Genomic DNA, 14,640 nt, shown 5'->3' on the forward strand with positions numbered 1-14,640 from the left:
CCATTGTCTTCTCCAAGAAAGTCAAGAGATACCCAGAATAACTGGAAAGTTTGACCTCGGAGTACAATATGAAGCAGGGCAAAGGCTGAGAGAGTTTTGTCAAAATAACATACTGGTCATGGTAAATACCCTTTTCCAACAACCCAAGAGATGACCCCAAACATGGACATTACCAGATGGTCAACACTGAAATCAGATTGATGATGTTCTTTGCAGCCAAAAATGGAACATCTCTATACTATCAGCAAAAACAAGATCTAGAACTGACTGTGGCTCAGACCATGAGCTCCTTATTGCAAAATTCAGGCTTGAATTTCAGAAAGCAGGGAAAACCACTAGGTCATTCAGGTATGACCTGAATCAAATCCCTTATGATTAGACAGTGGAAGTGACAAATACAGTCAAGGGATTCAATCTGGTAGACAGAGTGCCTGAAGAACTATGAACAGAGGTTCATGACATTGTACAGAAGGCAGTGACAAAAATCATCCCAAGGAAAAAGAAATGCAAGAAGGCAAAGTGGTTGTCTGAGGAATCTTTACAAATAACTGAGAAAAGAAAAGAAGAGAAAGGCAAGGAAGAAAAGGAAAGATATACCCAACTGAATGCAGAGTTCCAGATAATAGTAAGGAGAGATGAGAAGGCCTTTTTAAATGAAAAATGCAAAGAAATAGAGGAAGACAATAGAATGGGAAAGACTAGAGATCTCCTCAATAAAATTAGAGATATCAAGGGAACATTTCATGCAAGGAGGGGCACAATAAAGGAAACTGTAAGAAGCAGTTTCTAAGAGAAGCAGAAGAGATTAAGGAGACTTGACAAGAATATACAGAAGAACTATACAAGAAAGGTCTTAATGCCCTGGATAACCACGATGGTGTGGTCACCTGGAGTGTGAAGTCAAGCAGGCCTTAGGAAGCATTACTATGAACAAAGCTAGTGGGTTTCCATGCCCTCCTCCAGTATATGCAGAGTGTATCATGCGAAATGCCAGGCTGGATGAATCACAAACTGGAATCAAGACTGCTGGGGGAAATATCAACAACCTCAGATATGCAGATGATATCACTCTAATGGCAGAAAGTGAAGAACTAAAGAGCCTCTTGATGAGAGTGAAAGAGAGTGAAAAAGCTGGCTTGAAACTCATCTTCTAAAAAAACTATGATCATGGCATCTAGTCACATCACTTCATGGAAAATAGAAGGGGAAAAAGTGGAAGCAATGGCAGACTTTATTTTCTTGGGCTCCAAAACTACTGCAGACAGTGACTGCAGCCATAAAATTAAAATACCCTTGCTCTTTGGAAGGAAAGCTATGACATACTTGGTGTATTAAAAAGGCAGAGACATCACTTTGCCAACAAACGTCCATATAAGTCAAAGCTATGGTTTTTCCAGTAGTCATGTAGAGATGTGAGAGTTGGACCATAAGGAAGGCTGAGTGCCAAAGAATTGATGCTTTCAAATTGTGGTGCTGAAAAAGATTCTTGAGAGTCTCTTGGACTGCATGGAGATCAAACCAGTCAATCCTAAAGGAAATCAACTCTGAATATTCATTGGAAGGACTGATGCTGAAGCTGAAGCTCCAGTACTTTGGCCACCTGATGTGAAGAGCTGATTGACTGGAAAATACTCTGATGTTGTGAAAGACTGAAGGCAAAAGGAGAAGCGGGCAGCACAGGATACGATGGTTAGGTAGAATCATGGACTCAATGGACACGAATTTGAGCAAACTCCAGGGGATAGTAGAGGACAGAGGAGCCACAAAGAGTCCGACACGACTTAGCGACAAAACAACAACATAAAGAATCCCTACTTATCCATAAGAAAAAACGAAAGCCCAATGGAAAACTGAACAGGATAAATCAGCAAGCAATTCAAACGTAAAAAATGGTTAATATTAAAAAAAAATTCAGCTTGTTAATAATCAAGTTAGTATAAACCATATAACTTAAAGCAAAAAGTGTCATTTTTAAGTATTATTATTATTATGTTTAAAACTTTATTTAAATGAAAATACTCAGTATTGGAGGATTCAAAGGCATGAGCAAATAGAGACCAAAATTGATGTAGTCCTTATGGAGGAAATTTGTGGTAGCTATGAAAACTTGAAAAATTTGCAGTTCATTTAATCTATCAATCCAACCTTTGGCGGTTTAAATGAGGAATGCAACTGCAGTTATGAGTAAAGATTTGGCTACAGAGTTGCTTCTTGAATCATTATTTTCATAGTAACAAAGTAAATACAATTTACATTCTCAAAAGGAGGAAAATTAGATTAAAAGCTATTGAATAGCTAAAAATAAAATATGAACTAAAATTAATGCCTTTGAAAAACATTTAAAGTATGGAAAATAATCTTGGTATATTGTTAAGTAGACAAATTAGGATACAAAAAAATGTATAATATAATACCATTTTTGGAAACATATAAGTGTGTGTATACACACAATATAGACATATATATTTATAAGAAAACATAAAGGCAGAGAAAGAGAGAGAAAGGTGCTACATCTCCTTTGTAGAGAGAGATTTTCTATCTGGTTTTCTTTTGCAAACTCAAAACCTAGTGTGGTGCCTGGAACACAGAGTATGTATTAAGTGTAGACAAGTCAATCATATATATAAATGCATGATTAATAAGATTATGAAAGCATTCACTAAAATGTTTATTAGTTATTGGGGCTGAGTGTCATAAATTTTTTTCTGTTTTCTCTTTGCCTTTCCTTTTTTTCTCGATTTTAGTCAATGAATATGTGTTTATTTTAAGCTTTAAAAAAAAGTATAAAAAGTTACAGGGAAAGCCTTTCTTAGGAATAAATTTTTAGATTTGAAAAGGAAAGATGTCCACATATATTGAAGGAACTTGTCTTCTATTTATCATGATCAGGTATTTCTTAGCCATAATTTGAATTAATTCAGTAGGGATTCCCTGATAGCTCAGTTGGTAAAGAATCTGCCTGTAATGCAGGAGACTTCAGTTCGATTCCTGGCAGAGAAGGGATAGGCTACCCACTCCAGTATTCTTGGGCTTACCTTGTGATTCAGCCGGTAAAGAATCCACCCGCAATGCGGAAGACCTGAGCTCAATCCCTGGGTTGGGAAGATGCCCTGGAGAAGGAAAAGGCTACGCACTCCAGTATTCTGGCCTGGAGAATTCCAAGGACTGGATAGTCCTTGCGGTCGCAAAGAGTCAATTTAAGTCAATTTAAGGTGTATACACACCTGCTGCGGAAAAAAGAAAAAAAAGTTTCCCCACTGTTTCCACCCCTGCTGCTCCACAGACTTTGGAAGTAAGACAGCAAACTTCTGAATCATCCCACCCAGCATGGGAAGCAGGGACAGGGTAACTAGGGACACTTAAGGAGCAAGATTCTATTGCCAGCTGCATGCTAATTCTGAAGTGGTGAAAACATTACAGATAAGGATGTTAGCTAGGCTCTTTGATTTTTATGAAAGCTGGATGAGTTGCAAGCTAGAATCAAGAGAGGTGAGAGAAACATCAACAACCTCAGATATGCGGATTATACCACTCTAATGGCAGAAAGCAGAGAGGAACTAAAGAACTTCTTGGTGAGAGTGAAGGAAGAGAGTGAAAGAGCCGGCTTAAAACTAAATAATTTTTAAAAAAGAAATTAAGATCATGGCATCCAGCCCATTATTTCATGGGGAAATGTGGAAGTAGAGACACATTTCCTGTTCTTGGGCTCTAAAATCGCTGCAGATGGTGACTGCAGCTATGAAATCAGAAGATGTCTGCTTCTTGGCAGGAAAGCTATGACAAACCTAGACAGCATAATGAAAAGCAGAGGCATTACTCTGCCAACAAAGGCCCTTGTAGTCAAGGCTATCATCTTCCCAGTGGTCACCTACAGTCGTGAGAGCAGAACTATAAAGAAGGCGGAGCACCAAAGAACTGATGCCTTTGAACTATGGTACAGGAGAAGACTCCCCAAGGAGATGAAACCAATCAGTCTTAAGGGAAATCAACCCTGAATACTCGCAGGAAGGACTGGTGCTGAAGGTGAAACTCCAGTATATTGGTCATCTGATGTGAACAGCTGACTCATTGGAAAAGCCCCTGATGCTGGGAAAGAATGAGGGCAGGAGAAGAGGACGTCAAAGGATGAAAAGATTGGATGGCATCACCGATGCAATGGACATGAACTTGTCAAACTTTGGGAGATGACGAGGGACAGAGAGGCCTTGCCTGTTGCAGTCCATGGGGTCGCAAAGAGTTGGACCCAATTGGCCGACTGAACAACATCGTCAATTTTGTAGTTATAATGTGAGGGACAGTTTCCTTGCTTTTAAAATGTAACACTCAATTCCCTTGCCTAGAAAAGGCAATGGCCTACTACCACAAAGAGGCAAGAGTGCCACCTAGTGGCATTTTATTAAACAAGCTCATGGCTTTCAGGTACTGGAAGGAACTTGAGAAAATCAGTGTATTCAATAAGGCGGAGGATGGCTCTGTGACCTAACATCCCTTACCAGCTTCAGTGCACTGAACTGCAAAGCCTCCTTCCTGCTGAGAAATTGAATATTTCCTGCCATATCAGTAAACAAGAATGTCACAGTCAGCGATTGCAGCCCTCCTACTTGAGCTGGTGACCGCTAAGGGGACTCAGGCAGGAAAAGAATACCTGCAGGCTAGCACCATCAATAAGGACGGCAGCCACTCCCTACAGTGAGCCCTGCAGAAAGGAGGCTCAGGATGTGAAAGCACAGGATACTGACTCCATGAAAAGAATGATTTCAGGGACCCCAGACTCTTGCATCTTCTTGTACATAGGAAAGTGCTAAATTCCTTAACTTGGGATATCTGACTTTCTTTAATTAACAATAATCTACTGAAGTTCATCCCACCAGCCCTTTGTTACAAAACTTTTATATAACTTGCCTCCTCAGAGCAGTTCTCTCCCAGTTACTTGAGACGCTATATCCAGGGTTTAGAAATCTTAAAATTTTCCAGCGAATAATACATAACTCTGAACTTTTAGGTTGCGTGTATTTTTTTCTGTTGACATTACCTAGGATTTTAGGATTTTATATTTCATAAATTTGACAGTTCTGGTCAGCATGGGAAAGATGTCATTCTGAATTGCCAGTTATCTCTACCATGAAGTGATATAAGGTTCAAATATAAGGTTCTTCTGGAGAGTGGCCATTGATCTCTCACCAGTAAGCCTAAAGGAAATCAACCCTGAATCTTCATTGGAAGGACTGATGCTGAAGCTGAAGCTCCAATACTTTGGCCACCTGATGCAAAGAGACAACTCACTGGAAAAGACCCTGATGCTGGGGAAGATTGAAAGCAAGAGGAGAAGAGGGTGGAAGAGGATGAGATGGTTGGATAGCATCACGGACTCAATGGACATGAATCTGAGCAAACTCTGGGAGATAGTGAAGGACAGGGAAGCCTGGCTTGCTGCAGTCCATGGGGTCGCAAAGAGTCAGACACAATTTAGTGACTGAACAACAACAAGCATGTTTTAGAAGACAGCCAAAATCATCCAGTTTCAGGGAGTTAGTCTCCTCTCTGCATTCACTTATTCAATCATGTAACGAACATTTATTGGGTAGCTCTAATTTCCAGGAACTTCTAGCCACTAAGAAGATAAAGATGAATAAGGTATATTTTCCAGCTGGGAAGAAGCTCAAAATCTCTCATGGGCTCCTATGCAGGATGATGCTATTAACTCAGGAGTACCACACCTTCCCCTTCAAGGTCTACTCTCAGAATCCCCTACCCTGGGATGAGGAGCTGCCTATAAGAGGAAAGTTGCAAGAGATTTGGAAGGTGAAAAGGGGAAAGAAGCTGTGTTCTGTACTGGAAGCTGCAGCAGGACTCAAGAGAGAATGATTGGTTCCCAGTAGCTCCCTGGGGTACTCTTGGGGACCACCTTGTGGCTCCTGCACCCTGAGATTGTGAGAGTGCTTCTGTGGCAGCTCCCTGGTGAGGTTCTAAGAACCATCTGCACTGATACTTCATGTGCAGCCTAATCATGCCAGGATTTCTTGAATGCCATGGGAAGGGAATTTGGACTTTACCTACTAGGACAATGGTCTTCAAATTTTTGAATGTCCATACCATCCACAAAAAAATTTAGAACATGCTACATGGATATATTTAATTAATGTACTGACATGTTGCACATTTTGTAATGGTGTACAAAGAAATTTTAAAGGGAAATTTTTGAATACAAATATTATTTTTCTTGTATCCCAATAGTGGGATATCCCTGGTGGCTCAGATGGTAAAGAATCAGCCTGCAATGCTGGAGACCCAGGTTCAATCCCTGAGTTGGAAAGATCCCCTTGGAGATAGTAATGGCAACCCAATCCAGTATTCTTGCCTGGAAAATTCCATGGACAGAGGAGCCTGAAAGGCTACAGTATAAGGGGTCACAAAGACTGGGATACAACTGAGTGACTAACATTAACTATAGGTCACCTTGCATACTGCCTTAGGTGACATGCGCCACTTTGGGGCCATGGAGGCAGAGAGGACGGTTGGTCAGCTATGCATATCAGACTTGTGGTCCCATTAGGCTTCTCTCTTGGCCAGTGATGTGTAGCAGCCCCTCTTTGCTAGCATAGCTCTCCAATGCCGGCCCCTGAGAAAGGAGGGGGTAGAGACTGCAGATCTACTCTGTCCCCTCTTTTGAGGGGCATCTTGCCTATGACCACACACACACACACACACACACACACACACACGGAGTCAAGCAGCTCTTTACCAGGATTTCCAGTGATAAAGCCTAAACAGTACAGTTGTAGGAGATAGGGATGGAAAAATTGATCTTTCAACCCATTCCCCCACCAAAAACACACGTAACACTCTTACACCTTAAGAAAGCACTGACCTCACCACCTAAACCTTCCGGATTGACTGTTCGGACATCCCCTAGGCCACTGAAAACGCCCTGTGTGCATTTGATTTCTGTGCTTCATGCTTCTCCCTCCCCACTACCTCCAGGTCCCACCTCCCAGTGCCTCCGTTTTGCTAGACTGGTACCGTTTTCTCAAAAGTAAGCAAGTCCCAAATCTTGCCCATCTATTTTCACAGTCTCCACTCCATGTGTGAGTGGAGACTCCACATGAGACTCCTACCTCACTCTTCTGCTCAACTTTGCCACTAAGCAGAGGGGTGTAGGAAGCCTTTGAACTTATGAGAGAGCAGAAGATAATTGGGTATTCGAACTCCCATCTGCTTCTTGCTTTCTCTGGTTATCCCGTCAAGTCTGAAAAAGAAAGTCTCAGACATCTCTCACAATGGACATGAATCTGCTATCCATAGAGCCGCAGGTTTCAAGTTGGAAATTGTCAGCTCCACAGCTAACATCACCTTGACCTTACTAAAATGTGTGGGGACTGGGCAAGCATGCAAATATTGTACAGAGGTGCAGGGACTAAATGCAGAACATGTGGTTGTGGAGATGCCCAATAGTTAGATGGGGCTCTGAGCTGGAACATAGCGTCAGCACTTGAAGAGTCACACCATTCAATGAGGCTTCAATTCTAGTAGCAAACTAGAAGGGCTGGAAAGGGACATCCCTGGTCGTCCAGTGGTTAAGACTCCATGCTCCCAGTGCAGGTGTCCAGGTTCGATCCCTGGCAGAGAACTAGATCCTGTAACTCTAAGAACCAGAGCAGCCAAATAAAACAAACAGACCAAACAGATGGGAGAATGAGACTGACCCTACCTCTTTTGCTCTGGTCCTTTATTCCACAGAATAAAGTTTTCACGTTTCTGCAAAAGAGAGACATAGCATGTGTCTTTTGAATGAACACACAATGATAGGTAAATCAATCAATATCTGTACTGTTACCTAGTCTAAACTCATGCTGCTCACTGCAAGATAAGTCAATGAATCTGAGACGAAGTGCTGGGATCAGGAAGGAACTTTATTCAGGAGCTGGCTGACCTCGAAGATGGCAGGCTATTGCCTCAAAATAACCATCTTGTTGGGGCCTGGTTGCTAGGTTCTTTTATCGATCGGAGATGATTGGGGAGGTGAGGAAACAAAGTAAAAAGACTATTCAATCTTTGCAAATGCCCCCTAGAATGGCAAGTCTCAGGCAGGGGAATGTGTTAGTTTCACTTCCTTACAGTCCTTCGTAGTTGGTAGGCTCAGGCCATCTCCCTGAGGCAGACCATCCTGTATGCTTATAATAACAAAAGCAGAAAAATAAGGGTTAAAGTCACAGAAGCTAATCCAGTGTAAATTCAAAATTAACCCTTCCCGGTTACACTAAGAGCCTACTACTTCCAAGATCCCAAATTAGGCTCCAAACTGTGTTTAAAGTTAAATAGCTATGGTGACTGTCCACCGGGAATTTAAAATGTGCAGAAAGAGACAGCAGAAGCAAGACACCTTATATTGCAGGGTCATATATTCACACAACCTTTATTCTCTATTGAGCAGAGTAGGGGAGAGGAAACTTCCTTCTACCCTGGAACTTCTAGATTCTGTGGCTGGTCTAGGAACTAAACTGATGTACGCCATGCACGCATGCTGAGTCGCTTCAGTCGTGTCTGACTCTGAGACCCTATGGACATGTAGCCCGCCAGGCTCCTCTGTCCATGGGATTCTCCAGGCAAGAATACTGGAGTGGGTTGCCGTGCCCTTCTCCAGGGGATCTTCCTGACATAGGGATCGAACCCACATCTCTTGTGATGTAAGGCAGATTGACAAAAAAACATACAAATTTTGTTTTACATGTATAGGAGAGTCTCCACAAGAAAATGAAGACCCAAAAAGCGAATAGGCTCAAGTACCTTTTTAAAAATTTTGCTGAAATATAGTTGATTTACAATGGTACGTTAGCTTCTCTATACAGCAAAATGACTCAGTTATACATATATGAACACTCTTTTTTCAAATTCTTTTCCATTCTGGTTTATCATAGGCTGTCAAGATAGTTCCCTGTGCTATACAGTAGGACCTTGTTTATCCATCCTGTATATGCTAGTTTACGACTGCTAATCCCAAGCTCCCAAGTATTTATATATTAGGTTGAGAAGAGTAGTAATTGTGAAAAAAAAAAAAAATCTGCCCACAGATTCAACCAACCATGGATCAAAATTCAGAACCCACAGATATGGAGGGATAACTGTACCACACCATTGTATATAAGGGACTTGAGCATCCGCAGATCTTGTTAGCAGTGGGCGTTCTGGAGCCAGTCTGCCAGGTGAGGGCAGAGCCCAAGGTTTGGCTGGCAGACTTCCCTTGCCTCACTCTGTCCCTGGTGATAGGACTGTTTCCTTCCTCCTGCCATGGGGAGGCCATCATCACAGGGGAGCTTTAGCTCCTGTTTCCAGGAAGAAAAGGGGAGGTCAGACTGTCCTTGCTCCCGCTGCTTCTCAAGTGCGCTGAATGCAAAATCATCCTCATACCGAAGTGACATACTTGGGGACGGCGTGCTCTGCCGCCCATCACTCCCTCCCTTTGAAATTTCCCCAAGAAGCCTCACAGTCCAGAGCTGAGTGGGAAGGTTGTTTCGTATCTCACTGAACTAGTCTCCTAGGCCTGCACAGGTCAGTTCAGTTGAACAGTTGTGCGTTACTTCAGGGGGTGGTGGCTTGAGTGGAAGTAGGGGAGGTCCATCTAAATTAGGTCTTTCTCTAAAGGTAGAGTCCTGACAAAGGGGACAGTCTTCTCACCCACTCCCTACTGCTCGGGTCACTTCCGGCACTGCCTTCAGTGCTTCAGCCCCCAAATTGAGGGGATGGGAATGGCCACCCACTTCAGTACTCCTGCTTGGAGAACTCCATGGACAGAGGCGCCTAGAGGGCTACAGTCCATGGAGTCGCAAGGAGTCAGACATGACTGAGCGATTTTCACACTGAGTTCAGAGGAGAGAGAGCTGGTGCTCTGGAGCTGGCCAAGCATAGGGAATGACAACGTTAATCCCAGGAGAGGGTGGCCAGGCTGCAGTAATGGGCGCTACCCCAGAGATTTGAAGAGCTCAAGTGGAAGTACACTCTGACCAGCTGCACACTGTTTCAGGAAGACAGGGTTACACTCAGAATGCCCTGGGGTGGGGAGGCGCTTTTCCCCAACTTGATACCTCAAGGAGCAATAGTTGCTGGAGGGAGTATGTCTTTCCCACTGGGGATGCAATGGAATAAAAAGAAAATAAAAATTCTAAGAAGAAAACAAAAATAAATCAGGACTTTCTCTGGTGTGGGTAGTCAGGCATTTAATGAGGGACATTTCTATGGAAAAAAAACAAGTCGCTCTGTCATGTCTGACTCTTTGCAGCCACAAGGACTAGCCTGCCAGGCTCCTCTGTCCATGAAATTTCCCAGGCAAGAAGATGGGAGTGAGTTGCCATTTCCGTCTCCAGGGGATCTTCCTGACCCAGGGATCTAACCTGGATCTCCTACATTGCAGGTGGATTCTTTACCATTCGAGCCACCAGGGAAGCCCATTTCTATGGACACAAAAGTTTTCATGATTAGAAGAAACTATAAACTCTGTTTTGAGTTCAGAGAACAGCCAGTTGAGAAGATTTTTAGGTATTGGGCTTGAAACTTCTTCAGATGTAGAGTGAGGACACAGGACAGGCAGCATCAATCTGAAGAATTTTTTTGTTTCAGTTTGAATGTTCCCAGTGATAGCATCAGGTGTTCTGGTGAACTTTCTGAGCGGCCTACACGGCAGGAAGCATGAAGGCTGTCCATGCATCATCGGCTTTAGTGATTTCTTTAAACTTTATATCAAGCCATCCAGTATCACCTTGCTGGACTTCAGGGAAAAGGAAATTTCTTTTTAATTTTCAGTGATATCAAGTCTAGAAAGTACAAGGAAAATTGGAAACATTAACCAGTGGCAAAACAGCAAAAGCCAGTTTAGCAAAAGGAAGAAAAGTTCTACAAGGGTATGCTATAGTTTCCACTGAAACATGGAATTTTGTCCTATAATTACTCCCATTTTTTCAAAGATCTTCAGTGAAATTAATTTGTTTGCAAAGTAAGTCTAGTCTCATTAAAGCTGGCCTTATTATTAACAAAGTGCAGCAAGAATAGGGATTTATCGTATAGGCTTTTTAAAAGTCTGCTTTGTGAAAACTTCAATAAGGAATCTCAGATTGAACTTTTACAAGGTTCTTAAGGCTAAGAAGCTACATTGGGACCAAGCCACCAGACTTTACCTTCAGCACCTACAGATTCATATGAATTTCTCTCTCTTCAAGGCTCACATGATATCCTAAACTTCCTGGGTCTGCCAGGAAGAGACCTTCTTTACAAACCCATTAGGCTGGCACCCTGTAAGCCAAGTACCAGGCCAATATTCCAAAAGGGTTTTGTTAGTATTGGCTCTGTGAAATCAATCTTAGTTTCTTATATCTGTCTGGCCATATATAATTCTGTGCACATCATTCTTAAATATGGCATTCCAGTCAAAGCCTTTGTAATATAATTGATATTCCCAATTGTAACTTGTGATAAGGAAAATATTCTTATTGAACTTATGCAAATCACTATATTTCCATGAAAATGAGAATATTCAATAAGACTTTCTGAATTCTAAAGAAATCCCTAGGGAGAAAAATGTTTTATTTTATTTACAAAGATATAACCTACCAAATTGTTGTAAATTATAGATTGCTTAAGAAAAAAAAAAAGAGTTCACAAACAAAAAATTAAAGAAACGACAATGTTTCAAATAAAATATCATTTAAAAATTATAATCATCCTTATCAGTTCACTTTGTCCCATGTAATTAACTTGTTCTGCTTTACCTTAGATTAGATCCATTAGTTTATTAGTGTTCTGAAAAATTTAACACCGTCTCAGTGGTATGATTTTAAGGTTATCAGAAACCTGTACTTAAAGGGCTTATCAGAGTCCTTTCCATCCATCTCTCTGAAGATGGAGCACTTTTGCCTATCAGTTCAGTTCAGTCGCTCAGTCGTGTCCGACTCTGCAACCCCATGAATCGCAGCATGCCAGGCCTCCCTGTCCATCACCAACTCCCGGAGTTCACTCAGACTCACGTCCATCGAGTCAGTGATGCCATCCAGCCATCTCATCCTGGGTCATCCCCTTCTCCTCCTGCCCCCAATCCCTCCCAGCATCAGAGTCTTTTCCAATGAGTCAACTCTTCGCATGAGGTGGCCAAAGTACTGGAGTTTCAGCTTTAGCATCATTCCTTCCAAAGAAATCCCAGGGCTGATACGTAGCTACAAAGAAAAAATTTGTTTTCCTTATGATGAAAATTTCCAGGTTTTACTCTCTTAGCAACTTTTCCTCTCAGCTATTGAGTGTGCAATTTCTGGTTGGGTGATGGTCTATGGCATATATCACATGTACAATGTAACAAAGATGTTCACAAGGTTATCACCTGGGGGTTGTGGATTTAATCTATGGCCACGGAAGATGCCTGCTGCGTGTGTGAACATGCACGCACACACATACATACAATTCAGCAGTTAAAACTGAAGGAAAATCCACTTCACCCCCCAAATCTTGTGGAACATTTCAGCTGAATATCATCTTGCCCCATCTTGTGGCCATTTGAGAACCACACAACCCAGACCACCCCTGTACCTAATAGAGTAGAACATAGCTCTATCTGGGGATAACAATTGGCACTCCTATACCAAATATAGTAGAACATGGCTCCATCTGGGGATAACAATTGGATTGATATAATGTTGTGTTCAATGTGTTTCAACAAAAATCCCAAATCAGTAGCCCATAAAATTTGATCTGATCAACTGATGCATAGCTTCAAAAAACCTGCCACTTTACCCAATTATGAGTCATTCTTTTATACTGTGTTTTCTTCTCACTCCTAGAAACAGACCAAGACAAATCCAGGGCTCTCCCCTAACCTTCCACTTTCAAATCTCCGGCTCCAGAACTTCTAACTCACTAAAACCTCTGCTGATGAGCTTAACCTCATAAATTATAAAGGATGATGACCATTGTATTGGGGGGCTCATCAAGTTTCCATGGGTCATACATCCCCAAATAAAAATTGCCTTATTAGTATACAAGTCTGTTCTTTGGCATCCATTATAATCGACAGACAATTTCATTGGCCACGAGTTAATCATCTTCTCTTTCAACGTCTGGGCTGCTCGTACATTCCATTTCTTCATTCATAAAATCCAGCAGCAATAGTGGGTACCTCTCAGGGTTGTTATAGAGACCTACCATGGTTTTAGATCAGGGCTAGGCTCACAGTGAGTCACCAGTACAGGTTAGGTGGTGTTATGGGTAAAGAGTGCTCAGTACAAGGTTTTGTCTTTTAGCTGAATTAGAATAAACTGACATGAGGCAGAGCTTGCTAGTGTGGATGATTATACAAATGATGGTTTGTGTACGTCTGATTGCTCAAAAGGCAGATAAAAGCAGATGGGGTTGTCCACATTCTTTCTTACCTTTGGATATGAGAGATCTTATCTTTTAAGAACACACTTTGTACAGGTGTGTTTAGGATGGTGGATCAAAGAGGAGGAGATAGAAGGTTTAGGGGGGAAAAATATATGTGTGTGTATATATATATATATATAGCGCTTATAATGGCCTAAAACTGCTCACTTATTACCTATAACAAACTATGGTGCTTCTGTGCTGGGGTTTATTTCATGAAAAGAAGATGTTCTCTCTCAAATTTGGTATGAAAGTCTGTCCACATCCCTGCATCTGAGAAATTCATGAAAACTGTCGGGAGGGAAAACTGTGTGTCTCGGCTGCCACCTTGTGGTTCCTGTGCTATGTTAGCCTCCAGAAGGGAGGAGGAAACCGAAACCCACTCCAGTGTTCTGGCCTGGAGAGTCCCAGGGACAGAGGAGCCTGGTCTATCGGGTCACACAGAGTCAGACACGACTGACATGACTCAGCAGCAGCAGCAGCAGCGGCCTTCAGAAATGAACTATGTTATACAGCAACAACCAATTTCTAAGATAAACTTACGATTCAAGTTTGAATTTTTCCTTAGCATTACTAAAAATTCTCCAAGTTGCAAAAAGGACTATAAATTAATTTCTGACCTCCATTTACTGGCTAGCTAGGGTCTCAGATTAGGTAAGAGTTCACATAAGACCTAAATCACATAAAATCTAAATTGAACTAAGTGTGTGTTTCTTTGTGTTCATTACAAAGTTTCTTCAAAATTTTTAAAAAGAAATTCTCCCATGCTTAAATTAGTAGATATGTTAAATAACTTACAAGCTATCCATTAAATGGAATACATAATCCCATTTGAAATACAGAATTAGAGAAAAATTATGGAAGTTTGCCATGTACATAATTATATTGTATACTCTAAGTCTTTGAAGGGTAACACAGAGAAGGGGTTAAGCTCAAAGGCCCTAAAATTCTGGAACTTGGGGATCAAATACCTCACTCTGACTACCAGTTAGCTACACTAACTGGGGCATATGACATAACACCGCAGCACCACGCTCATCTAGAGAATGTGGACGAGCTCCATAGCATATACCTCATAGGGCCGTAGTGAAGATTGCTTATAGCTTTAAAAGCAGTCTCTGGCATTCAGAAGAGATGACCTTTGGTTCTGGGTAAGCAAAATTAGGACAGTATGAGTTAATTTTATTGCCAAAAGTCAGCTTCCCCCCCGCCTAAAAGCACTCCCCACTTCCACCTGTGCTCAGG

The sequence above is a fragment of the Ovis aries genome, chromosome 4 (assembly GCF_016772045.2).
Source record: "Ovis aries strain OAR_USU_Benz2616 breed Rambouillet chromosome 4, ARS-UI_Ramb_v3.0, whole genome shotgun sequence".
NCBI lineage: Eukaryota > Metazoa > Chordata > Mammalia > Artiodactyla > Bovidae > Ovis > Ovis aries.